This window comes from Schistocerca piceifrons, chromosome 4 (assembly GCF_021461385.2).
Source record: "Schistocerca piceifrons isolate TAMUIC-IGC-003096 chromosome 4, iqSchPice1.1, whole genome shotgun sequence".
In the NCBI taxonomy this organism is placed as follows: Eukaryota; Metazoa; Arthropoda; class Insecta; order Orthoptera; family Acrididae; genus Schistocerca; species Schistocerca piceifrons.
In genome coordinates, this window is record NC_060141.1 from 38,095,579 (window position 1) to 38,122,243 (window position 26,665).

The following is a 26,665-nucleotide window of genomic DNA, read 5'->3' on the forward strand; positions in this document are numbered from 1 at the left end:
GTAGCGTACGGCTGGTCCCGGCGGAGGTTCGAGTCCTCCCTCGGGCATGGGTGTGTGTGTTTGTCCTTAGGACAATTTAGGTTAAGTAGTGTGTAAGCTTAGGGACTGATGAACTTAGCAGTTAAGTCCCATAAGATTTCACACACATTTGAACACTTTTTGTAGCGTACGCACGTTATGAAATCGTGTATTTTTGCACAATCACTACTGTATTTGCCTCATAACTTTCCTACAAAGCAATAGTAAAAAAAAAGTAGTCCGTAATCAAAGACGCCATTTTCTCCCTACCAAACAAAAGGAATGGTTGTCTGCCACTTCAGGCGCGATTTGTGTGTGCCAGTACCATTCCCAATATTTCTAACCATATAAATTACAAATGTAAATTCCCATAGCTGTCACATAAAACGTAAGACAGAACAAGTGCTGCTGCTCCCCTATATTTTAGCGCTGTTTTGCAGTACGCAGCTGCTACCAACGAGCATGTCAGATCCGGATGGCGGACACTCAGCTTCTCCCAATTCGTTTAATCTGACAAATGCACAGCGCTAATCACAAATTCAAATTTTACACGTTTATGAGGAAAATAAAATTAAGAAACACTGCAAAAGAAATGAAAGTGAAGTGAAACCACGAAAGGCACGATAAGAAATCATTTTTCCCGGCTGTTCAAAACCGCCTCTCCATGAAGTTAGCTCCGTTATTTAATCGTACGACAGTGTTAATTGAACAAGAAAAATTAATCTCTTGTTACTATCAATAAAGTCGCAAAGTTACTTCCACAGACTAACCCCAGAGCTTAGAGGGTGATCGAACAGTAAGTCAACTTTTATGGATATGCTGCACAACTCTATGTCTACATCGAGTATTACACATTAAGACCGAGAAACAGAAACCTGATTTGTGGAAATTAAATGACGTTAGATGAGACAACGTAACAGTATTACCTCGTACGTAGATATCTTCAATTTTGACGTCTGCCGGAAGTAAAGGTCTTTAGGTGCTTGTGATCTTCTGCATGAAAAGAATTCCACAACCTACACACCTTATACTAGCCTGATAATCTTACCCTTGTCAGTATTTGATGTCATCCAAATGTCACCATTACGGGATTGCTACGGAATAACATCTGGGTGTGTAAAAAAACTTTCTTGGAGTTAGGGACAGATAAGAGTACTTCCTCATTTTTCCCGAGTAACCGAGTGAACTCCAGCTATGGAGTATATGTGCCCAGTAAACAAAGTACACTCGGTCACTTAAGACACCCTTTACGTCTTGCAGAGACAGGGAAAGGAACTGTTTCTCTGCTGGGTATAGAGTCATACGATCGTACGGGCATAAAGAGGTGTCACAGACTACAGCGAAACTGCACTGTTAACGGAGCCTTGTCAAACTGCGTCCCGTCCAACAGACTTCTGTTGCCATCCAGAGTGCAATACGTGTGAAGTAGTGCTTGCAGTACGGCACATCATAACCTCCTGATCCTCATATCCTGTAAATAATGGTTCCAGGGGTTTTGGCGATGAATGCTGAAATGTGCAGCGTATATTAATGCCGCTCTGGACGCAAATATGTTGTTCCAGCTTGGTCTGGACACTCCGCCGTATTTGAGGAAGTCCTGCAGGCTGCAGATGCAGAACAAGAAAAACCTTTTCTACCTGCCTGCAGGATGGTATTGTACTTTTGAAACCAGCAGTATGTGCGTCCAGCCCTCAATCTGTCTTGATGTTTTATACGAACTTCGGATGTGTCTTTCTGTTGTCAGTGAATCTTATAATGTACCGTGGATTCATGGAGGAATATTAATTTTTAAAACAAATGAGTTCGAGTATTTACTAAAATATCATGGTAAACGGAGAGAGAGAGAGAGAATGTTAAAGACTTTTAATAAAAGGAAGGAAAACTGAGAAATTGAGAAGAATGCCACGAAGGGTGATGTATTCAAGAAGATTAATAATATCGGAAAGACTTCCGAAAAGAAAGAAAAACCTTAAGGAAACATTAGAGTCAGGAGCGTCAGCTGGCTACGTATAGAAGTCGGAGTTGTGGTACTTTCAATTGTTGAAGTGACATGTTTACTGTCTCTCGTTTTGCCCCTATAAGTTCCTTTGCATTTTGTGGTTTTTTTCCCCTTTGCCCGTAACTGACGGGTAGAAATGGCTTCCGGAGTAACTATACTTTTCTTTTAATTAAAGGCGTGACTATTGATAGCAGACGGAGATATTTGTGTTCGTCCATCGTCAGCTAATTATGAGAAATATTTTTTGATGGGGAGGGAGGGGGAATTCGATTGTAAAAGATCAGCATGAGAAAATTTTATTGTTTGCAGTAGTCATAACTTTCACGCTACTTTTTTTCCTCACGTTTTCTCGCGATCCTTAACGTCCGTACCGAAAAAGGAATGTCTTATCAGACGTCACTATCATCACAACATGTGACAGACACGAAAATCGTGAGGGTATCCTGTGAGCAATGGTGTGATCGAGGAAATCCCCTGTGTTTTTGGAAAGAGTTCTGGTTGAGACAAATGCAGGGCTTGGTTCCTCTGAAAGGGCGTGGCCGATTTCTTACCCATCTTTCATTAATCCAGGCTTGTGCTCCGTCTCGAATGACCTTGTGGACGGAACGTTAAACGATACCCTACGTTCCTTCCGTCCATCTAGGTATATAAGAAGAGCTTCTGGTTGAGGAAAGCAAGGCAGGATCTCTTCGGATCATAGTGGGGAGGAGCAATGGCGGATTTACACATTTGCTGCCAGCAGGCTGTTCAGATTTTGTCACTCCTGCCGACCTCTACAATTCGATACCCTGCTTCACAAGCATATTAATTACAGTTTTTGTCAGTGAAATTGTAACTTTACTATTTGTAAACTGTCGTCGTAATTACACCATGTTATTACCGTAAGTAGTATGATTGTGAACTGGGGGGATCGGTGGGTCAGTTCCTAGATCATTTTTACAACCTAACTATTTAGTTAAGATTGCACAAGGAATAGTTTTTGAGTATATTCCTGAGCTAATAAAAGCTCAATCATGTACTGCTAATAAGGCGACGTAAGGTATGCCTTACTACTACTTAAACAATAATGTACGTTGGTAAACGTAATTAAATAATTTTATGGCTCTTACTTACAGTTTAAAACAATATTTTCAATTACCTGGTAACAGTCTGGCTGATGAGACGATAAATTTCAATTAAATAAGTTATGAAAGTTTTACAGTACCTTTTTGCGCGATGTTCTATCCGCAAAATCATCAATTATATCGTCATATGAAGTCTTGCTCTTTAGTTCTTACTGTGCACAAAAGAGCTAAGGCGCTTAACTTTTCTTGGCTTAAGGTAGAGCCTAAATAATTTCTCACCCGTTTTAGCAAGAAAGGCTTCTCTCGCTTGAAAATTTTTTTCGCTGGTGTACTAAGAGCCATGCCGATTGTTGTATCCAAGTTTGGATAAACATCTTGCAAATTATGTTTTCGCAGGAGCGAAGATAGAGTTTTCAGTGATCCAGAATCTGGTTTTACCAAAATTCTTTCAGAAGAAAGCTGGCACTGAAAATGTACGCATTCTTGAACTAATTCAGTCTCTAAATTATTACGACACATTTCTTCCAAGAAAAGGGCTTTTTCCAGAGGGGTTGATGCCAATTCACTCAATTTGGTCAGAAACGAAAACTTTTCATTGAATCTGTTGTAGGCCTTCTCCCATTTTTTTTAAAATTCGGATATGATTCTATCAATGAGGACAAGAAATGTGTTAACCCTGAAAGTATCGCTCGCAGTCATTCCTATTTCTTCACCGGGTGTTTCATCATAAATTTCTTTCCTTTTCGGTTTTCTTTTTCCCATGTCTTTTGTATACTGCTTCGACACGCTCAATTTCATAGCTTTCTCTTCGAAATAATTAAAATTTTCTCGTTCAGCTACTAAAACTTGCAAAGAGATTCGTAAAGATCGGCAACTGTGATCAAACCTACAATAGAAGCCTGCATTTGAACACTGACTTTGTTCATTCTTTCAAAAAAAAAATTCCACAAAACAACCTTTACCGCCGTTTCCAGATTTTCTAAATTCAAAAATATTCCTGTCGCCTCATTTCGCATTATAGGCTTTTTCGGAACAGTCATCCGTAATTGATTCTGACGTTTTAAGGACTTTGTGCCAAGAATCGCCCGAATTTCTACATGCGTCCTCTCTAGCTGACCAACGTGCCAGATTTACTCTCTTTAGCGTTTTCCCTTACTCGAAAAAAAAAAGAAAAAAAAGGTAGATTTCTTGAAGCAACAGGAAGAAGCGACAAGCCTCTTCGCAAGATTCAGCAGCCGTAGTTGCCACTAAATTTCAGGAGTTGGCAAAGCAAGGAACGAAAAAGTAAAAGGTGCGTGTCTTTGAATTTTATCCTGTAAGCCATTACACACATCAGACATGTTCGCGGCATTAGCATGTGATTGTCCACGACAGTCTTCAAAATTTATGCCCAGTATTTAGAGTTCCGAAACGCTGGCAGAAAACATTTCTTCAGCTTTATGTCCCTCCGAGGGCAAAAGTTTGAGAAATGTTTCACACGGTTAGCCTGATTCCAAAAGCGTATGTAATGACGAGAGTAATTTGGTCCACGTGTGCTAAATCTGGTGTTGAATCGACGATTAAGGAAAAATATTTCGCTGTTGTTATCTTGTCTACAATCTGTTTTAAGAATTTATGACCCGTGAACAGAATAGTTGATAAGTAACTGGTACTTCTAGTTCCTTGATTCCTAGGTAATTACTTAACGTATGATTCAGAGACGTATCTTCATTTGTTATACTTATTGATGGTGCCTCTACCACCTCTTCGGTAAAAACATAAATCTACATTTTTTTCAAAAATAGATTGTTCGACAGATAACCGTTATTGTTGGCCGCAAAATTCAAATCTGTTTCGTCTTTTCCAGATTGTATTGTGTCAGCGCATGTTGTTGAAGTTCCTGTTCTTTCAACACTACTTCCACCTCCACTTAAAAGAAAAAAATCTCTCAATTTTATCGTTTTACGGGTAATGTCTTCTTGTTCTTTTTTCATTTGGGCCTTCTTTTTACAATTAGCTCCACAAAGTCGCTTTCTCCGATCACTCATTCTAACAATTTTTTATACAAGAACTAAAATAAAAGAGATTACATTGAGGGTTTTATTTCTCGTATGTAATTAGCAGTGTACTTTGATCAGACTTCAGACATTGAATAATTACCTAACATACGAACAAGAAAGTTATTTAAGTATCATACAGCAAAACGTTAAGGATAATTTATTGTAATATATTATGATTACTTACCTACTAGAAGTTTGTTATGTTATGAAATTATTCAAACAATCCACGAAACACTTTGAAAAATTACAGCACACCAGAAAAATGTGCCAGAGAAATGGATGGTTGGAGAGACAATATCGTTGTCACAGTCTACGGAAACCAGTCCATAAATGATGGCCACTGATGGAATCGTGCATGCGTGAAGCTGGTCTATTGAATCTCCGAAACCGGTAGCCATATAATAAATAATACCGAAAGGACAGCTGTGGGTGTTCCATTTTATTTCATTACTGATTCAAATTTCGTGAAAACGTCGCGACACAACCAGAAACGCCTCTCACGCCATTACAGTACGAGAGACAATTAGGCGTCATATGGGAATGATTCCACAGTCAAAAAAATGGCTCTGAGCACTATGGGACTTAACTTCTAAGGTCATCAGTCCCCTAGAACTTAGAACTACTTAAACCTAACTTAACCTAAGGACATCACACACATCCATGCCCGAGGCAGGATTCGAACCTGCGACCGTAGCGGTCGCGCGGTTCGAGACTGTAGCGCCTAGAGCCGCTCGGCCACCCCGGCCGGCTATTCCACAGTCAGTGACTTCGTTTTATGTTCAACAGATCAATTGCACGATTAATCGTAATAATGTAGAACCACTCAGTGCACTCGATTTCGATTCAAAATTCGAATCCTCTTTTTCTAGCGTTACACGTATTGCACTCAGTTTCCGATCCTGTATCAGTGTTATTTTTCTTATGGATCGTACTGTGTAAAACATATGTATGCCTGTCAGCTTATATGTTGTAAGACGTAGTTTAATTTGAACACCGCGGCAATGCTTTACTTAAAAAAAGAAAAAAAAGACACGGTCGTATTGACGGTGGTACGCTGTTACCTTTCCCCGACCTTTGAATTGACTCACCCCGCTGACAGCACTGTAACGCTGCATGTTGTCATCATTTTCATTCAACACCTGTATGCACAGCATACCATGGGGAATGCCGGGCTAGACAAAGAAGAAACCGGAATTAAAGCAGCTGGGATAAACAAAAATAACCGTAGATATGCAGATGATACCATACTGAAGGTAGAATGTTAGAAAAAGAGGAGTTATAGGTCCTCTTATTGAAAGTTAAAGGAGAAAGTGCAAAGGCCGATCTAATGCTGAAAGTCAAGAAAAAAAAATGGCAACTGCACCTACCATATGGCACATAGGAGGACAAAAAATGGAGGTAGCTTCAGTGTCCAGTTGCCTCCCTGATTTCAGCTGATGGTGCAGCCACGGGGTAGAAAGGCAATGTCCAGCAATGTTTTAAAGAGCAGAGACACAACTTTAACAACAAAGATCCGCATAGTAAGGGCTGTGGTCTTTCCAGTTGCGATGTATGAATGAAGTGAGACCTGGACTATAAAAAAGCTGAACGACGTAAAATAATCACCTCTGAATTGTGTTGGAGGAAACTTCTTATAACTCCATGGTCCGCAAAGAGGACAAATAGTTCAGTGTTACAGCAGGTAAAACCAAATTGCTCCTTGGAAGGTCCGATACTGACACAAAAACTGACTTACTTTGGGCACATTACGAGCAGACATAATTAGCTGGAAAAAACTAATGCCGGGAAAGATCGAGTGCACAAGGAGGAGATGGCGGCAAAGAATGAGATAGATCGATGGCATCAGAGAAGTAATGGATTCCACCCTGGAAAGTCTGCGGGAGAAAGCGCAAAACAAAAGAAATGGGCGTGTTTCAGTTCATGGTGTCACTTGGAGTAGGAATCGAGTAAACTATTAGAGAGACAGAGAGAGAACCAGCCACAGTAGGTGGACGTATCGTGTAGCGGGGACTCCAGACCAATGTGCTTCTCGGCATTTTTCACAGTAACAAATCCTGCCAGAGATGAAAGAAATGGAAAGTGACACATAACGATGCCAGGATTGCCTGCGGATCGAACCCGAGATCTTTGGTTCATAATCTGCCTTGTAAGACTTCTAAATGAGATTTTTTGATACTTGACTGGAGTGATTCATTGGAGCTACAACATGTATCGCGTTCTAAGTTGTGACACTTCAGTCATTTGTCGTAATTCGGTTTCCTTCCTAGCGAAAATGATTAAAACTGTCTCTTTGCGACTGACGTATTATATTTCATCACTTCAGATAAAAAGCCTCTAAGGAGTTCTGCGACCATATTATCACTAAATCGTGTATTCAGTGTTATAAACAAATTTCGCCTAAATTGTGTTAATAAATTTGGCTGCGTGTCGTGTTACTGTTTGTCGCACGCCACTTAACAGAATCTAAAATATGATTGCGAAATACTACACACCATTACATATATACAGTGAAAGTGACAATAAGATTAATTGTTGTAGAAGATGTATTACCAATTCTTTTTAAGTCTGAAGTTGTAACTGACTTGTTTTGGAGGCAAGTTTTCATCTTAAAACAAAAATATGCCTTGCTCTTTGTTCGTGGGTAATGCAGATGCTAGAATACAGGGGAAGTGCAATGAATCTACAAAGGAAATTTCTTACAAATCACTAGTGCGACCGATTCTAGAATATTGCTAAAGTGTGTGTGACCCGTACCAGAATGGACGAGCAGGGGATATTGAACTTATACAGAGATAGGCAGTACGAATGCTCACAGATTTGTTTAATCCGTGGGAGAGTGTCACAGAGATTCTGAACGAACTGAACCGAGAAAGTTTCAAGAACCGGCTTTAAATGATTACTCTAGGAATATACTACAACCCCTTAAGTATCGCTCACACAGGGATCGTGAGGATAAGATTAGAATAATTACTGCACGCCCAGAGACATTCAAACAATCATTCTTTCTGCGCTCCATACGTGAAGGGAACAGGGAGAAACTGTAATAACTGGTACAATGGAACACCCTCTACCGTGCACCTCACGGTTGAAACTTCCTGGCAGATTAAAACTGTGTGCCGGACCGAGACTCGAACTCGGGACCTTTGCCTTTCGCGGGCAAGTGCTCTCCCACCTGAGCTACCCAAGCACGACTCACACCCCGTCCTCACAGCTTCACTTCCGCCAGTACCTCGTCTCCTACCTTCCAAACTTTACAGAAGCTCTCTTGCGAACCTTCCAAAACTAGCATTCCTGAAAGAAAGGATATTGCGGAGACATGGCTTAGCCACAACCTGGAGGATGTTTCCAGAATGAGATTTTCACTCTGCAGCAGAGCGTGCGCTGATATGAAACTTCCTGGCAGATTAAAACTGTGTGCCGGACCGTGACTCGAACTCGGGACATTTGCCTTTCGCGGGCAAGTGCTCTACTAACTGAGCTACCCAAGCACGACTCACGCCCCGTCCTCACAGCTTTACTTCCGCCAGCACCTCGTCTCCTACCTTCGTGCTTCGGTATCTCAGTTGGTAGAGCACTTGCCCGCGAAAGGCAAAGGTCCGGAGTTCGAGTCACGGTCCGGCACACAGTTTTAATCTGCCAGGAAGTTTCATATCAGCGCACACTCTGCTGCAGAGTGGAAATCTCATTCAGCACCTCATGGTTGTCTGCAGAGTATAGATGTAGATGTAAGTACAGGTATTCGAAAGGCACAATAATTTATTCCACTGTAGTGCTGCAAGTTAGACTTGGAAATTGGTCAAGAACCATTTTCACCGAAACGCATTCGTATACATTGCGGTCTTCCTTCTACGAATCCCGTACCGACTAGTAGACGTGTTGACAAGTTCTGACTAGTCGTGCTATCGTCAGCTTTTAAAATAGCTGCCTGCACACTTGGCGTTTCCGCCTCGAGCCGCCGGCGGCGGCAGCCGCCGTACAATGTACCGCGTTCGTAATATATTGTGTCGACACGTTGCATGTGGTGCAAGTTTCCGAAATGGGTATTACGATATGGAAAGCAAGTGCGGAGCGTCTCATTCATACGTGACTTGTTCCGGAGCGAGGTATGTGCGACGTACCTCGTCATAATCGGGACTTTTATGACTTTCCTTTAGATTTTTTTGAGGTAACTAGGAGATTCAGGCGTTACTATATTTTCTCGAGCAGTGACTTATCGAACGACCAAACTGTAGCGGGCGGACTGTTCCCCAGGCCGTAGAGTTGACACAGCCCATACTCGCGCGGTATGACGTATGGTGTGGTGCTTATAGCGGGTCGCTAGTGTAACAGTGGAAGAGGATGTAGATGGAAATGGAAGAGGATGTAGATGAAGATGAAATGGGAGATACGATACTGCGTAAAGAGTTTGACAGAGCACTGAAAGACCTGAGTCGAAACAAGGCTCCGGGAGTAGACAACATTCCATTAGAACTATTGACGGCCTTGGGAGAGCCAGTCCTGACAAAACTCTACCACCTGGCGAGCAAGATGTATGAGACAGGCGAAATACCCTCCGACTTCAAGAAGAATATAATAATTCCAATCCCAAAGAAAGCAGGTGTTGACAGATCTGCAAATTACCGAACTATTAGTTTAATACGTCACAGCTGCAAAATACTAACGCGAATTCTTTACAGACGAATGGAAAAACTGGTAGAAGCCGACCTCGGGGAAGATGAGTTTGGATTCCGTAGAAATGTTGGAACACGTGAGGCAATACTGACCTTACGACTTATCTTAGAAGAAAGATTAAGAAAAGACAAACCTACGTTTCTAGCATTTGTAGACTTAGAGAAAGCTTTTGACAATGTTGACTGGAATACTCTCTTTCAAATTCTAAAGGTGGCAGGGGTAAAATACAGGGAGCGAAAGGCTATTTACAATTTGTACAGAAACCAGATGGCAGTTATAAGAGTCGAGGGGCATGAAAGGGAAGCAGTCGTTGGGAAGGGAGTGGGACAGGGCTGTAGCCTCTTCCCGACGTTATTCAATCTGTATATTGAGCAAGCAGTAAAGGAAACGAAAGAAAAATTCGGAGTAGGTATTAAAATCCATGGAGAAGAAATAAAAACGTTGAGGTTCGCCGATGACATTGTAATTCTGTCAGAGACAGCAAAGGACTTGGAAGAGCAGTTGAACGGAATGGACAGTGTCTTGAAAGGAGGGTATAAGATGAACATCAACGAAAGCAAAACGAGGATAATGGAAAGCAGTCGAATTAAGTCGGGTGATGCTGATGGAATTGATTAGGAAATGAGACACTTAAAGTAGTAAAGGAGTTTCGCTATTTGGGGAGCAAAATAAGTGATGATGGTCGAAGTAGAGGGGATATAAAATGTAGATTGGCAATGGCAAGTAAAGCGTTTCTGAAGAAGAGAAATTTGTTAACATCGAGTATGGATTTAACTGTCAGGGAGTCGTTTCTGAAAGTATTTGTATGGAGTGTAGCCATGTATGGAAGTGAAACATGGACGATAAATAGTTTGGACAAGAAGAGAATAGAAGCTTTCGAAATGCGGTGCTGCAGAAGAATGCTGAAGATTAGATGGGTAGATCACATAACTAATGAGGAAGTATTGAATAGAATTGGGGAGAAGAGTAGTTTGTGGCACAACTTGACAAGAAGAAGGGACCGGTTGGTAGGGCATGTTCTGAGGCATCAAGGGATCACAAATTTAGTATTGGAGGCCAGCGTTGAGGGTAAAAATCGTAGAGGGAGACCAAGAGATGAATACACTAAGCAGATTCAGAGGGATGTAGGTTGCAGTAAGTACTGGGAGATGAAGAAGCTTGCACAGGATAGAGTAGCATGGGGAGCTGCATCAAACCGGTCTCAGGACTGAAGACCACAACAACAACAACAGTGTAACAAGCCAGTCACTGAGTGTGACGGAGATATCATGCACGTGGTTATATATCGGCGGTGACCTGAAAACGGGCACCGAGCTGTTATAACTTTAATTATAAATATTAGTAACAGTAATTTATATCTGTTGATAGGGGGACCCTAGATAAGGTAATCCGAGAATTTGTAGTTGAAACTAAGTTGGGAAACATAAAAGAGAAGCTCTGACAATCTCAAAAGCAAAATTTATGAATGAGATACCTCGACCATTCATGAGATACCTCGACCATACATGTGTCAGGCACGGCAACGATATATCTCCATTTCTTTTCGACTGCGTCGTGAACAGAATTCTAATAATTCGAATGAACAACTGAAAGAATAAAAAATATTACCGCTCTTGCTAGGAAAAAAGAAAGAGGTTACAACTAATTGCAACCATTTGAGGATGGTTTTGCAGTACTTTGTGACACCCTGTCTGGCGCACCAGTGCGAGTCGGTCTTCTGGAAACGACAGCCAACAAGACAGGCTTCAGAATCTCTGTGGAGAAAACTAAATTTATGGCAAATGAAAAAAGGCCCCAAAATATTTAATAACAGATACTGGGCAAATAGAAATGTTTGGAATATTTGGATGAAACTATTGAAGAAAACGCTTCAGAAATATCCACTTTAGAGCAAAGCATACACAAGATGGAAATAGAGTGTGATGTAACTAATAGTATCACAAACAAGAAGTCCTTATCTAAAAAAAATTAAAGTAAAGCACTACAAGACAGTAGTGAAACGAGAATGCCCGTAAGCTAGCAAATCTCTAGTATTAAATTATAAGCCTGATAAATTAGAATTTTAGAAAGAACAGTTATACGGAAAATATTAGGACTTCAGAAAAATTCAACATTTTGGAAATTAAGATGTAATGAAGAAGTTCATCAGAAGATAAATACACGAGAAACAATAGAGTAGCTAAGTAATTTTCAAAATGACATACACTACTGGCCATTAAAATCGCTACACCAAGAAGAAATGCAGATGATAAATGGGTATTCATTGGACAAATATATTATACTAGGACTGACATGTGGTTATATTTCCACGCAATTTGGGTGCATACATCCTGAGAAATCAGTACCCAGAACAACCACCTCTGGCCGTAATAACGGCCTTGATACGCCTGGGCAGTGGGTCAAACAGAGTTTGGATGGCGTGTACAGGTACAGCTGCCCATGCAGCTTCATCACGATACCACAGTTCATCAAGAGTAGTGACTGGCGTATTGTGACGAGCCAGTTGCTCGGCCACCATTGACCAGACGTTTTCAGTTGGTAAGAGATCTGGAGAATGTGCTGGCCAGGGCAGCAGTCGAACATTTTCTGTATCCAGAAAGGCCCGTACAGGACCTGCAACATGCGGTCGTGCATTATCCTGCTGAAATGTAGGGTTCCGCAGGGATCGAAAGAAGGGTAGAGCCACGGGTCGTAACACATCTGAAATGTAACGTCCACTGTTCAAAGTGCCGTCAATGCGAACAAGAGGTGACCGAGACGTGTAACCAATGGCACCGCATACCATCACGCCGGGTGATACGCCAGTATGGCGATGACGAATACACGCTTCCAATGTGCGTTCACCGCGGTGTCGCCAAACACGGATGCGACCATCATGATGCTGTAAAGCAGCGTCAAGGGTAACCGCAGCCACGGTCTTCGAGCTGATAGTCCATGCTGCTGCAAACGTCGTCGAACTGTTCGTGCAGATGGTTGTTGTCTTGCAAACGTCCCCATCTGTTGAGTCAGGGATCGAGACGTGGCTGCACGATCCGTTACAGCCATGTGGATAAGATGCCTGTCATCCTGACGACTGCTAGTGATACGAGGCCGTTGGGATCCAGCACGGCGTTCCGTATTACCCTCCAGAAGCCACTGATTCCATATTCTGCTAACAGTCATTGTATCTTGACCAACGCGAGCAGCAATGTCGCGATACGATAAACCGCAATCGCGATAGGCTAGAATCCGACCTTTATCAAAGTCGGAAACGTGATGGTGCGCATTTCTCCTCCTTACACGAGGCATCACAACAACGTTTCACCAGGCAACGCCGGTCAGCTGCTGTTTGTGTATGAGAAATCGGTTGGAAACTTTCCTCATGTCAGCACGTTGTAGGTGTCGCCATCTGCGTCGCCATCGGCGTTAATCTTGTGTGAATGCTCTGAAAAGGTAGTCATCTTCTTCATGTCGGTTAAATTTCGCGTCTGTAGCACGTCATCTTCGTGGTGTGGCAATTTTAATGGCCAGTAGCATATTTTTGGACATATTTACAGAGTGAATGACAGTACATTCACCAAGCAATTGATCAAATATCTTAGGGAAAAGAAATTAATGACCGCCCGGATTCAGGAGGTTAGGAAAGACTCGGAAAAGAATTACACATGGCCTCGGTGTGTTTAAGGTAAGGTTTGCAGCGAACGTAAAAATGTTTGTGGGTTTTTTCCCCGTACCGTAGCTCTCAGTAGCTGAATCGTGCCGTTCTTTGACCTGTAGGTACACGCAACGGTCTCCATAATGGTGACGAAAGAAATTTTTAAAGTATGCGGGGGACCCGGATTCGATTTCCGGTGCTGCCAGACACTTTTCCTCGGTGTGAGGACTGGTACGAGGTGCACACAACCTCGGGAGGCCAACCGAGAAGCTGCTCGACCGAGCACAAGCTGTCCCAGCGTCAAGAACCAGACAACGACCGGGAGAGCGGGGTGCTGACCACATGCCCCTCCATTACCGCATTTGATGACCCCTTTGGCCGAGGATGACACGACGGCCGGTCGGACCCAATTGGCCTGTGTAGGGCCAGAAGGCGGAACTTGGCCTACCTCACCTCACCTCTAGTAAATCTTTTAAATTCCAGTATAGCTTTGTAGGATAGGACCACACCCTGACAAATACTGTTTTCTTTTTGCGCTGGAGGTATGAATTAAACGACACATTCAGTCACAATTTTTCGTGTTTTATTGAGTACACAATGTATTTCGGGCCCTGTGGGTCCATCATCAGGCGTAATTCGTATTATATCACTTCGTTGAAGAGGCACATTCCTATACACATCTTTGTAAGCACTTCACAGATGTTTTTGTACATGTACGTGGAAAAGAACGTATGCTGGTGCTAAAACCTTAAGTACGCTTTTCTTGGATTATTTGGAATACGCATTTCACCTCATTCAAGAGCAAAAATAAAGCAAGAATTAAGACGAATTACGCCTGATGGTGGACTCACAAGGCCCGAAATGCATTGTGTACTCAATAAAACACGAAAAACTGTTTTTTAATTCATACCTCCAGCTTATTGAATACAGTCACGTTTGAAGCTGCGAGATATGGATAAAATTAAATTGTCTTTTTTGTTTTAGATTTTCTGCTGTTGCCCCAGAAGGGCGAAAGTCCTCAATAAAAGTATTGCTTCCTCTATATCCAAGACTGTTTTTCTTTCTAAGCTCTCAAGTAAGAGAAGAAGTAGTGGAAAGGGAGAATTTTTTGGGAATAGTTTTAAAACTGAAGGGATTCCAAGGCATGAGGGAAACGGAAAAGGGCACAAAGTGGTTAAAGACACACAACGAAACAAATAAGGAATAATGCAAGAAGAGGAAAGAACGGCAAAGGATTCAAAACTGAAATTGGATCGTGGTCTATGACAAGGGAACCTCCCCATCGCACCCACCTCAGATTTAGTTATAAGTTGGCACAGTGGATAGGCCTTGAAAAACTGAACACAGATCAATCGAGAAAACAGGAAGAAGTTGTGTGGAACTATGAAAAAATAAGCAAAATATACAAACTGAGTAGTCCATGCGCAAGATACGCTACATCTAGGATAATGTGAGCTCAAGAGTGCCGTGGTCCTGTGGTTAGCGTGCAGCTCCGGAACGAGAGGCCCGTGGTTCAAGTGTTCCCTCGAGTGAACCTCTGTAATAAAAAAAAACTGAGTTAATGGATCAACGACGAACTGAAACGGGTGTCTTGCGACGTCCGCCCTGAGCAGATACAAAGAACTAAAAACGAACAAAAAAAGTGAAAAGTTTAATTTTTTATTTTCAGACAGTTATTATCTGTCCGTCTGTCCGCTATATTTGCTGGATTCATATTGCCCACGGAGTACATCTCACGTATTTAATGCACTCTCGTCCAAAGTAGCGAACAGTCAACTGCCAGCCAGGGAGCCTCGTTAGCAGGAATACTCCGTGTGCTGTAGTCGACTGACGTCGTGTGTTTCAATGTTTGTTTACGTGTAGCGTCCCCATACTACGGCGCAGTTACCTCGAATCGGACGGACGGACGGACGGACGGTCAGATAATAATTGTCTGAAAATAAAAAATTAAAATTTTTCACTCGAGGGAAGACTTGAACCAAGGACCTCTCCTTCCGCAGCTGCTCAAGCTAACCACGGGACCACGGCGCTCCTGATCTTATACTGTCCTTTATATTGCTTATGCTGCGCATGGACTACTCAGTTTGTATATTTTCCTTATTTTTTCATAGTTCCACACAACTTCTTCTTGTTTTCTCGATTGATCTGTGTTCAGTTTTTCAAGGCCTATCCACTGTGACAACTTATAACTAAATCTGAGGAGGGTGCGATGGGGAGGTTCCCTTGTGAGAACTTTAATACAAGAAGAAGAATTCATTTTTGACAAAGAAGACGTGAGGGGAAGTTTTTTTAGGCCTTGACTAGAATTCTGGCGTTATTACAATACAGTAAACTTCACCCGAGAATATATAGAAGTTGCGAAATTGTACTAAGTTATATGGTACGTTTTGCAGTACGCCTGGTGTGACAGTCGGCGCACATACGTGATACACAGTGGCCTCCAAGTTACCTAGGAGAGTAAACTTTATACGTTTTCGATTTAGTTATGTTTAATAATGTCAGAAGTGCATTTTCTGTAAATTTCACGTTGCTTAATTATAATGAGCACACTGTCATGACATCCTGTTTTCTCATTTTTGTATCCGCAATCCTATCATACAGCAAAGTTTGCAGCATAATAACGCTGCCGACTGCAAGGGACATCGTCAGAGAGAATTGCAACATGGAGCAGGTAGAAGATTCTCTAACCTGTAAATCGTTGCTTACGAGGTTAACTCACGGCCGAGTCAACCTCAATGTTACACGCTCGTCAGTGAAATTGATTTGTCTGGTGTACTTTTACAGCACCAGAGTCACTGCTCACACTCGAAACATCTCCTTCTGTATACCAATATTAGGGTTTGGAAAAGACAGAAACTTAACAATGTTGTGGAGCGATTGTGCTGGTGTATCCTGCTTTGTATTTATAAGTCAAATTCATGCCAAGTTAAAGCTGCTTGCTGCAGTGGGGCTCGAATGGGATGCCTGTATTTCGCGAGCTGTATGCAACTAATTGCTTTATCCGAACATATCAGCCGACTAGAAGGAGCTGTCTAGTAGCAACTGGAAGGATTCAGTTGACCAGCGAGGGGTGCAGCCTAGTAAAACGAACCATGAAATGTCTTCGCAAATTGCGAATATGGTATTACATCAGCTCTATGGTTTACTATAGATAGATGAAAATTTGTGACGCATCGGAATCAAACCCAGATTTCTGGCTTATCGCGAACGGTTGCCTTAACGACCTCGGCTCCCGTGCACGTCTTCAGGGCCGATCCCAACCTCCATAGTGCTCGCATACCGTTCGTGTGATATCCGCATAACGAGGGAAATGTTTTGTCGTCTGTCTGCCTTGCTTTGGCTTGAAATACGGTTAGTACAACGTCTGTATCTGGCAGTGTCCGTATAGTTCGATGCAAATAACTTTCAGATATGCATAGTTTCAGATGCTCTGTTGACTAAATATTGAATTTTTAATTTCAGTTACATTTACAGGAATATATATTACTTTAAACACTCGCGTAATAAAACAGACTATGTTATGTGAAACGATATCTGTTTTGGTGTGATCAGTATTTTTACGTATTCCGACAAGGTTTAACCGGGAATCGTGTTTTCAACAGGAAACAACAGGCATGGGGCAATCCCGCTTAAATCGGAATATCTGGCAATCCTGACCTGGCAGCAACATGCAGCTGTGACTGCTGTACGTTCTCAGGAGATACCACAACACGCAGAGATTCGAAAATATAGTTCCGTTACTGCCTTGTCCGACCTCTTTCCAGTGATATACACTAACGAGCCAAAACGTTATGAATCCAATACCGTATTGGTCCACTTTTGGAGCGCAATACAGCAGCGATTCTGCGTGGCGTAAATTCGACACTTTCGTGGTACGCCCCGGCTGTATGGGCCAGCAAGCGTGTTCGCAGAGGTCACGCAATTCCCATAAATTATGGCCTTGTAGCTTCCTGGGCATGAAGCAGGCGACTGATAACGTTCCAGATGTATTCCATCGGGTTCACATCGGAAGAATTTCGTGCCCAAGACATCATCGTGACTTTACCACCATTTTCATCAAACCACTACAACACAATTCTAGCCTTGTGGTTCAAATAGCTCGCACTATGGGACTCAACATCTGAAGTCATCAGTCCCCTAGAACTTAGAACTACTTAAACCTAACTAACCTAAGGACATCACACACATCCATGCCCGAGGCAGGATTCGAACCTGCGACCGTAGCAGTCACGTAGATCCAGACTGTAGCGCCTAGAACCGCTCGACCACTCCGGCCGTGTGGCCTTGTGACACGGGCGGTTATCCTACTGAAAGATACCGTCGCTGTCGAGGAATGGATCAAGCAGGAAGGAAAGCAATGTCCACGTGTTGCCAAGGTGTCTTCGACTACTGCTACTACTACGGGTCGCATGGAAGCCCAGGTGAATGTCAACGCATAGCATCGTATTGCTCCCACCAGCCTGTGACAGTAACGAGGTACATGTTTCGAGTAGTCGTTCGCCTGGATGATGGCGTATCCAGACCCGACCATCGATCAAGTGTAACAAGAAATGTGATCCATCCAAACAGGCGATACATTGCCATTGGTCCTCGATCCAGTTTCGATGGTCCCATATCCACTGCGGTCTTAACAGGTGATGTTGTTAGGTCAGTCCGGGAACACACCTTCAACAAGGCGCCTGCGCCAGCATTGTACTCTGTTGTCAGACCTGCCACAAATCGCCAGCTAATCTGCGTTACAGAGCGGACGTGCCTCCGACCTCCAAGTTTTGTGACAAGGCGTGGATGTCCGACACCTTGTCACTTATTCGTGGTTTCGTTGTCCTTCAGCCACTTTCCACAGAGGCTCACGGCAGCAGCACACGAACAGCTTCGCCGATTCCGAAATTCTCGTTCACATACATTTGGACGCAAATACGAGGGTGATTTGAAAAGTTCTCGAAACGGAATAGAAAAAAGTACTTACATCACTGAAACTTTTTTAAATTTTTCGTTGTAGTCTCCGTGTAGATTAATGCACATGGTCCAACGATGGTCCAGTGCCTTGATCCCATCTCGAGATGAGATTCCTACAGGCCTGCAAAATAGTTGCCAACTCCGGCTATCAATTCTTCTTTTGAAATGAACCTTCGTCCACCAAGAAAAATTTTCAATTTTAGGAAGAGATGGAAGTCTGACGGAGCCATATCAGGTGAATAAGGCGGGTGTGGTAATAATTCATACGTTAGTTCGTGTAATTTTGCCATGGCGACGGCACATGTGCGGGGGCGCGCAATGTCTTGATGGAAGATGACTTTCTTCCTTCCTGGCCTTTTTTTGCGTATCTTTTGTTGCAATTTGTCCAGGAGGTTAGCATAGTATTCTCCAGTAATTGTTTGCCCAGAAGGGAGATAATCTACAAACAGAATCCCCTTCGCATCCCAGAACACTGATGCCGTGACCTTTCCCGCCGAAGGAATTGTCTTTGCTTTCTTTGGTGGCGGAGAATCAGCACGTTTCCACTGCTCTGACTGTTGTTTCGTCTCTGGAGTATAGTAGTGCGCCCAAGTTTCATCTGTGGTCACAAACCGGCGCAAAAAAATCTTGTTCGTTTCTCCTAAAATAGGCCAAACATTGTTCCAATATGTCCATTCTCATCTGTTTTTGATCCAGCGTCAAGAGTCGCGACACCCATCTTGCAGATAATTTTTTTCATTTCTGATTCTTCAGTTAATATGTGGTATACTCTTTCAGACGACATCTGGCAAGTGTGACCAATTTCACACTTTCAATCGGCGATCCTCCATGACCACTTTGCAAACTTTTGCAGTGATTTCTGGAGTAGTGACACATCTTGGCCGACCACTACGCGGATCATCATCTAAGCTCTCCCGATCAAATTTAAATTCATTTGTCCTCTTGGCAACAGTTGAATGTGAAGGAGCAGAGTCCCCCAGTGTATTCTGGAAATCGGCATGAACGTCCTTTGCTTTCATATCTTTCTTTACGATGTACTTAATCACTGCTCGAATCTCGATTTTTTCCATCTTCGAAAATCACTACGCGGGAGCAATAACAGAGGCACGTCACCGCCATAGCTTTCTTCCAAGAGCCGGCCGGGGTGGACGAGCGGTTCTAGGCACTACAGTCTGGAACTGAGCGACCGCTACGGTCGCAGGTTCTAATCCTGCCTCGGGCATGGATGTGTGTGATGTCCTTATGTTAGTTAGGTTTAAATAGCTCTAATTTCTAGGGGACTGATGACCTCAGAAGTTAAGTCCCATAGTGCTTAGAGCCATTTTTTTTTCTTCCAAGAGCACTGATGTGGCACGTGTTTACAGGGAACAATCCAATGAATCTCACGTGAACAACTCGTTGCGCTAGCGCTGTCCTCTCGTGGTGATTCCGAGAACTTTACAAACTACCATCGTAGCAGACGTTTTCTTGTGTATTGTGGTTCCGAGGGACTAGAAATTCAGAGAACAGCGAGAGTGTCTAATTTTACAACTGTCTTTTGAATACGAGACCCAACTTCGTAAGAGTGAATTTTGTGTAAAACGAGCCTGTTGTTTGGTAGGACTTAAGTGAATTTCATTGTCTAACTCGCGCGTGAAAATATCTGTTGATTGAAATCGAATTTAAGAAGTTTGTTACCTTACTCTGAAGCGAAAGAATAAATACTTTAGTAAGAAGCAGTAATCTCAATAAAATTAACAAAAAAGTACATATTTTTGTCTGTAATCGGAAAAATTGTATTAAAACAATTTTACCGTCATTGACAATTCAAGTAACTCGCAAATTGACGCGATTTTCCTTCAAAGGAATTAGTTTACGGTCCCCCATTTTTTAACAAAATTGTCACAAACGTTATTCTCGTTTTGGTGAAAATAAAGAAATTATTTTCGGGTTAGAAACGCAACAGTATTCATACAAAATGCCTCACTACGTGGTATGTAAGGTATACTGTGACAGATTTGTTCGCTATATTTCATGAACTGAGCGCCTCCTGCTTTTTCTCAACGCGTCCTAAGATAGTGCCGGAAATATACGTTTGTAGCACACTACTACTTAAGCACTTCCTGCTGTTGCCGTCCCTGCTTAGTCAGAGCACCGGCATGCGTGTGACTCTATGACATTTCTGCAGATAATCAGAGCCAGGGCTAATCGTGAAATGAAATCAGACAAAACCTGGATATGTTATTCTGTATGCAAGCCAACGACATTCTCTGCCTGACAACCGTGACGAACAAATTTACAATCTACTAGATACTAAAGAAGTTCGATGCCCGACACGTGTTGCACATGCAAGCTATGGAATCAGTACTACCCGTCATTTCTCGATGAAGGCTTGCACACTCCTCGCCGTATGTGTCTTGCCGAAATGTGACCTATGAATTGCCTGGACGGGGAGCTGTGTCTACAACTTGAACACCTCCTGACGTAGCTAGCGGCTGCTGTTCATATTGTCCTCGCTACGTAGGAGTCGAGACCGCTATTGTATCCAGCGGCTCCCCGATCCACCATACTTGCCTTAGTCTGTCGCATCGCTCAGCAATCGTTTCTTCCGGTTTGCGATCATCACGTAGCGTCCAACATGTATGGGGACATCTCTGTAAGACAGGATGAAGTAGGGGGGGGGGGGGGCGGCGGGGGGCTCGTCCGTAAACACTGCGCTGTGCCATCCAGTACACCATCGACGGTTGTCATATTTTTTTCTTTTTTTTTGTGGTTTTAGGGCGCAGAACTACAGTGGTCATTAGCGCCCAGACTAAGTTATGAATGCACTGAGAGGCATAAGGTTAAAACAGCAACTAAAAAGGACAACACTATAAAAGGCACATTAACAGGCAAGGGATTAAAAGAAAACAGCATGATCAAATGTCCTTAGACAGGTTTGTCAAATGGATAAAACGAAGAACGCGAGCAGCTGCTCCTGGGTCATCTGCTCAAATTTCGTCCAGAGCACATGGCAGGCCAAGATCAATGCGCAGTGTATTAAAATTCAGACAGGACGTTAAAATGTGGCGTACCGTCAGCAATTGCCCACATGGGCAGAACGGCGCCGGCGCAGCCGTCAGCAGATGGCGATGGCTGAACCGGCAGTGTCCAATCCGTAACCGGGCCAAAACGACCTCCTCCCTCCGAGAAGGGCGTGAAGAGGACGTCCAAGCCGTGGGGAGAGGTTTCAAGGCCCGAAGCCTGTTTTCAGTAAGTTTAGACCAATCGGCGTGCCACAGCGATAAAATGCGCTGACAAATGACCCTGCTAAAATCTGATGAAGGCACACAACAAGAAGCTGTCCGAGGCTGGAGGACCGCAGCCTTGGCCGCGGCATCTGCAGTTTCGTTCCCAGGGATACCGACACGGCCAGGAACCCACATAAAGGAAACCGGGGAACCGCCGTCCACCAGCTGCTAAAGAGAGCGTTGGATCCGGTGCACGAATGGGTGAACCGGATACGGATCACTGAGGCTCTGGATGGCGCTCAGGTATCGTAGTGCGGAGGTGGCTGTGGTTTGTGCCAACACAACGGCAGCGTGTGTTGTTGGCGGCGTTGATTCGTCTATGAAGACATGTACCCACGCATTGTATCGCTCCCGTGTCGTGCCAACACTTTGGGCTAAGTTGTACCGACCAGTGAGAAGATGGTAGTGATTCTGTGCTATGGTCTCTTTGCAGGGTCCGCTTACTGCTGGGCACGCTCCCATTCTGTCCACTGGTCCCACACACGCGTTAGCGTCGTGACGGCATGCCTGTACGTATCGAAATGTCACGGTATAAAAAAACCTGATACACTAGCTCCACAATTTTGTTTGTATTTAATCGCAATGACTTTCGCGTAACGCTAGGGACAGCTGATTTCGGAAAATGAAACCGAAACCTGCTCTGTGGGACACATTTCGGTTCAGGACGCATGGTTGTGGAATGCTCTTGACAATTTCTCCTTGATGCGCAAAATTCGGCCAGATTACTGCTTTTGTCTTTACATGTTACCATGAACTCGAGAAAGCATACAGTTTTCACATTGTACGTTAGCATTCCCTTACCACATGTTTCCCCAAACTTGTGTTGAATTGAAACAACGGACTGAAATTACACCAGCTGCGACATATTCGCGAAACCAGTAGCAATAATGACTGTGTGGACGATGTGGCCTATTCTACACCTTATCTTAGTACTATGTGACGATGCTGTGCTGACTATATTTATATGTTTTGACGAAGTCATTATGGCCTTATCACTTAAGGACACGGTGTAGAAAAGATCTGAGGATGGTCATCACGGACTGAAACCGGTCAGGCCGGCCGGAGTGGCCGTGCGGTTCTAGGCGCTACAGTGTGGAACCGAGCGACCGCTACGGTCGCCGGTTCGAATCGTGCCTCGGGTATGGATGTGTGTGATGTCCGTACGTTAGTTAGGTTTAAGTAGTTCTAAGTTCTAGGGGACTGATGACCTCAGAAGTTAAGTGCCATAGTGCTCAGAGCCATTTTATTTTTTTTAACCGGTCATCGTCAAAAGAATTGATATTGTGATCAAAGACTGGAATAAAAAACATTGGACTGAAATTAGATTATCCGTATAGATGGGTGAGGCTGGTAATTGCGCCCAAGTCGGGGCCAGCAAATGCTGATGACTGGAATGATTGGACATCGCATAATGTAAAATTTCATTCCCCATTAAAAGGAACAACACCTTTATTTCGATCTCAGAATTTAAAAGGATTGATAATAACCATTTCGGATCTTTACAATAGCGATGCAGTTCAGAAGTTTATGCTTATTTACTTGTTACACAATGTGGTAGGGTTTTCTTGTACTGCACTTTGCAGATAATCAGCGGAGACCGCGAGACCGGTAAATAAAATAATAAATCTTACCTTAATGTAAACACGTAACTGTCACACGCAGTGCAAGAAACACTACCTGCCAGACACAAGACTCGAACCCTGAGCTGAAGTCGCGCCGGTAGGTCAGGAGCGACACCGACGTGAAGGTTGGGATGACCAGGTGCAACAGACTGATACCTATTTACTGCACGAGCGGTGAGGTACCTCATCTTATGACGTCACATGCTCAACATTTGTCATTCACTTTTGGGATATTTCCAGACATTTGCGGCCCTATGCGTCTTGCACTAAATTATTTGTCTCAGGGTTATCTACGACGCTTCAGGGGTTTTTAAACTTTAATAAGAACCACCTTGCATCATAGTTGCTAACGTTAATATTGGTCTGTGGCCGAGCGGTTCTAGGCGCTCCAGTCTGGAACCGCGCGACTACTGCGGTCGCAGGTTCGAATCCTGCCTCGGGCATGGATGTGTGTGATGTCCTTAGGTTAGTTAGGTTCAAGTAGTTCTAAGTTCTAGGGGACTGATGACCTCAGATGTTAAGTCCCATAGTTCGCAGAGCCATTTGAACCATTTTTAATATTGGTCTCATTGTGTTAAACCTTTAACATAAGATCATACATCTTAATGAGTAGATAATGACAGCATTTAAATTTTTTAAATTCAGTAGATAATTATATGAAATACTGGAAATAAAATGTTTGATGCCCCAGGAATCCATTAGGTAGGCAACCAGGAACTGGATGACCGTTTCAGCGACTTTGTAATATAGATATACGAATGAAGGATTTATTTATTAATCGTACTGCTTTTTGACAAAATGAAAAAATATATAGAGGGCAGAGTATAATATTTATAATGTAAAATATTACAAACAAACCTCTAGAGCATTTATGTAATGCCGCGCGTGGTAGCCGAGCGGTCTTGAGCACCTTGTCACGGTCCGCGCGGCTCCCCCCGTCGGAGGTTCGAGTTCTCCCTCGGGCGTGGGTGTGTGTGTGTTGTCCTTAGCGTAAGTTAGTTTAAGTTAGATTAAGTAGCATGTAAGCTTAGGGAACGATGACCTCAGCAGTTTGGTCTCATAAGATCTTACCACAAATTTCCAAATTTATGTAATCTGGCAACTTTGGAGTCGGCAGCAGGGAGACTTCTGGCCTGCCACCGTGTGACTTGTGGGACATTCTTCTGTGATTTGTCTGATGGTCTGTGGTTCTGCACAGTCGTAAGTGGGGATGTTCGCTGAGGCCATTAGTGTAAAAAATATGCACATCTGCAGTACTGGGTTCTAATTCTCATTAGCACTGGTCATGTTTCGCATGGCAAATCGAATCCACGGTATCGGCGATCCACGGCATATTGTTACTTTGTTGTCCGGTCCGTTCTTGAGTCCTTGCATTATAATGTTGAACGCATCTTCCACAGCGACCTTTTCCTTTTCTGTTATTCTTGGTGGTCATCTGGAGCTCAGTCGCTTATAGTTTGTATCATCGGCATCTTGATGGGCTGGTAGATATTTATTATCCATTGTCTTTTTACACTCCTTCGTGAGAGCATTTATGCGTCGTAGGTGGGGGGAGGGGGGGGGGGTGGAATGTGGATTAGTACTGGCAGCCATACTGTAGATGTTGAGCGAACATTGTCACGGCGTTATTTAGTTGGACATTATCTTTTGTCGATATGGCCCGTTTTGTCCAACAATTCAGCGGTTGAGAAGACAAGACTCCGAGCAGAAGAGTGTAACGTGGATGGCAATGGTCCCCAAGCTGGTCCACAGAGCTGTTGAATGATGTTTCTTGTTTCTTAACAAAATTCAAGTAGCTCTGAGCGCTATGGGACTTAACATGTGAGGTAATCAGTCCCCTAGAACTTAGAACTACTTAAACCTACTAACCTAAGGACATTACACACATCCATGCCCGAGGCAGGATTCGAACCTGCGACCGTAGCAGCAGCGCGGTTCCGGATTGAAGCGCCTAGAATCACTCGGGCACAGCGGCCGGCTCTTGTTTCATATTTGGACCTGTTTATGATAGACACTCTTGTTCCACCAAATATTACCCGCAGGTCCTTTGTTGTTCTATTATGAATAAGTGTAGTGTTTCCAAACTGTATGTCCTTTTTCTTTCGCTGAGTGTTTTATCTAGGTGGAAGCAACAAATCTCCTTTCTGGTGGCGTTTGGTTGGAGTCTCCATTTGCGGAAGTACTTTCCCATTACATCTTCTCTTAGGACTTTCTTTGACTCTTCGATTGAGTTACACCTTATTCCAAGTACCCAGTCGCCGATCTAACCAAACTTCCTTGATTTTATTTTGACATGTCTGCAGTGTATAAGATGAAGAGAAGTGGAGCAGGGATTGATCTCTCTGGTAGACCGTTCTTAATTTTCTTGGGGAGCTGATGTTGGATCCGATGAGAACTTGGAACAGTTGGTCAAACAGTATATTGTCGACTAGGCGAGCGATTGGTTTGCGAGCTGTTATGGGAAGAAGCTTGTATATAAAGCTTTCTCTCCACACTGTATGAAAGTCGGCTGTCAAGTCAAAGAATGCAACTGCGGTTTTAAGTTTGCTTTGAAATTCTGCCTTAGGTTGTGAGTGAAAGAACCTAATCTGTGTTGCTTTGTTTTGCCCGAAAGTGCTTGTTGGACAAGAATTACTTCTATTGTATGATGAGTATGCCGTTCTAGTAGGTTGTAGGTCACAGATAGCAGAACTATTGGTTGTAGGTCCTGGGTCTATCAGCTGGTTTGCCAGGTTTTAATATAGCGATTATTTTAGAGTGTTTAAATTCTTGTGTTACGCTTCTTTTTTTTAAAAAAATGGACGTTTACATAAGGGTAAGAGGTGGAACATCATGTTAGTCAGTTGCTCAGTTAGTGAAGGTCTTCATCTTGAATGAATCAACCATTTTTTTCTGAAATTGTACTCATTTGTTTGGCTGTACATGCACATCAGATCAATCGATTTCCGTCCCATTCGAATAATTCCTTCGTAGTACGTCGATTGCCGGTTTGCTTAAGGATACAAATGAGTAAAAGGAGAGGACATGCCTTGTTCTAAATTCTCCTCCTGAGATGTTGCTTCTTGCACTGATAAAATCTGCCGTCTGTTTTGTAAGGCTGGTATTGCACTATCAAATTTATTTGTCAAAGATTTGATCAAAGATGTATCTAATATTCCGTCAAATATATTTGACAAAGATCTTTGACATAGCGCTAGAAGGGGTATTACACTGTCATATTTTTCATCAAAGTTCAAGATGGCTGAGAACTACAACTTGTTATTAACCGCAGCAGTTGCATGTACCACAATTGCACTGTGTGCACATGCGGAAGAGAAGCGGGGGAAGAAAAGGAAACTTACCTGGATGAAGCCGTGGGTTTTACGACGACACGATAAAAGCATTCAACAAAAC

The 26,665-nt window shown here is 43.1% G+C and overlaps 1 protein-coding gene across 2 annotated transcripts in view; it reads left to right on the plus strand.

The window, feature by feature from the left end:
- The window catches only part of LOC124796341 (titin), a 1,000,763-nt gene that overhangs the window by 633,929 nt on the left and 340,169 nt on the right, over positions 1–26,665 (plus strand). The window lies entirely within an intron of this gene.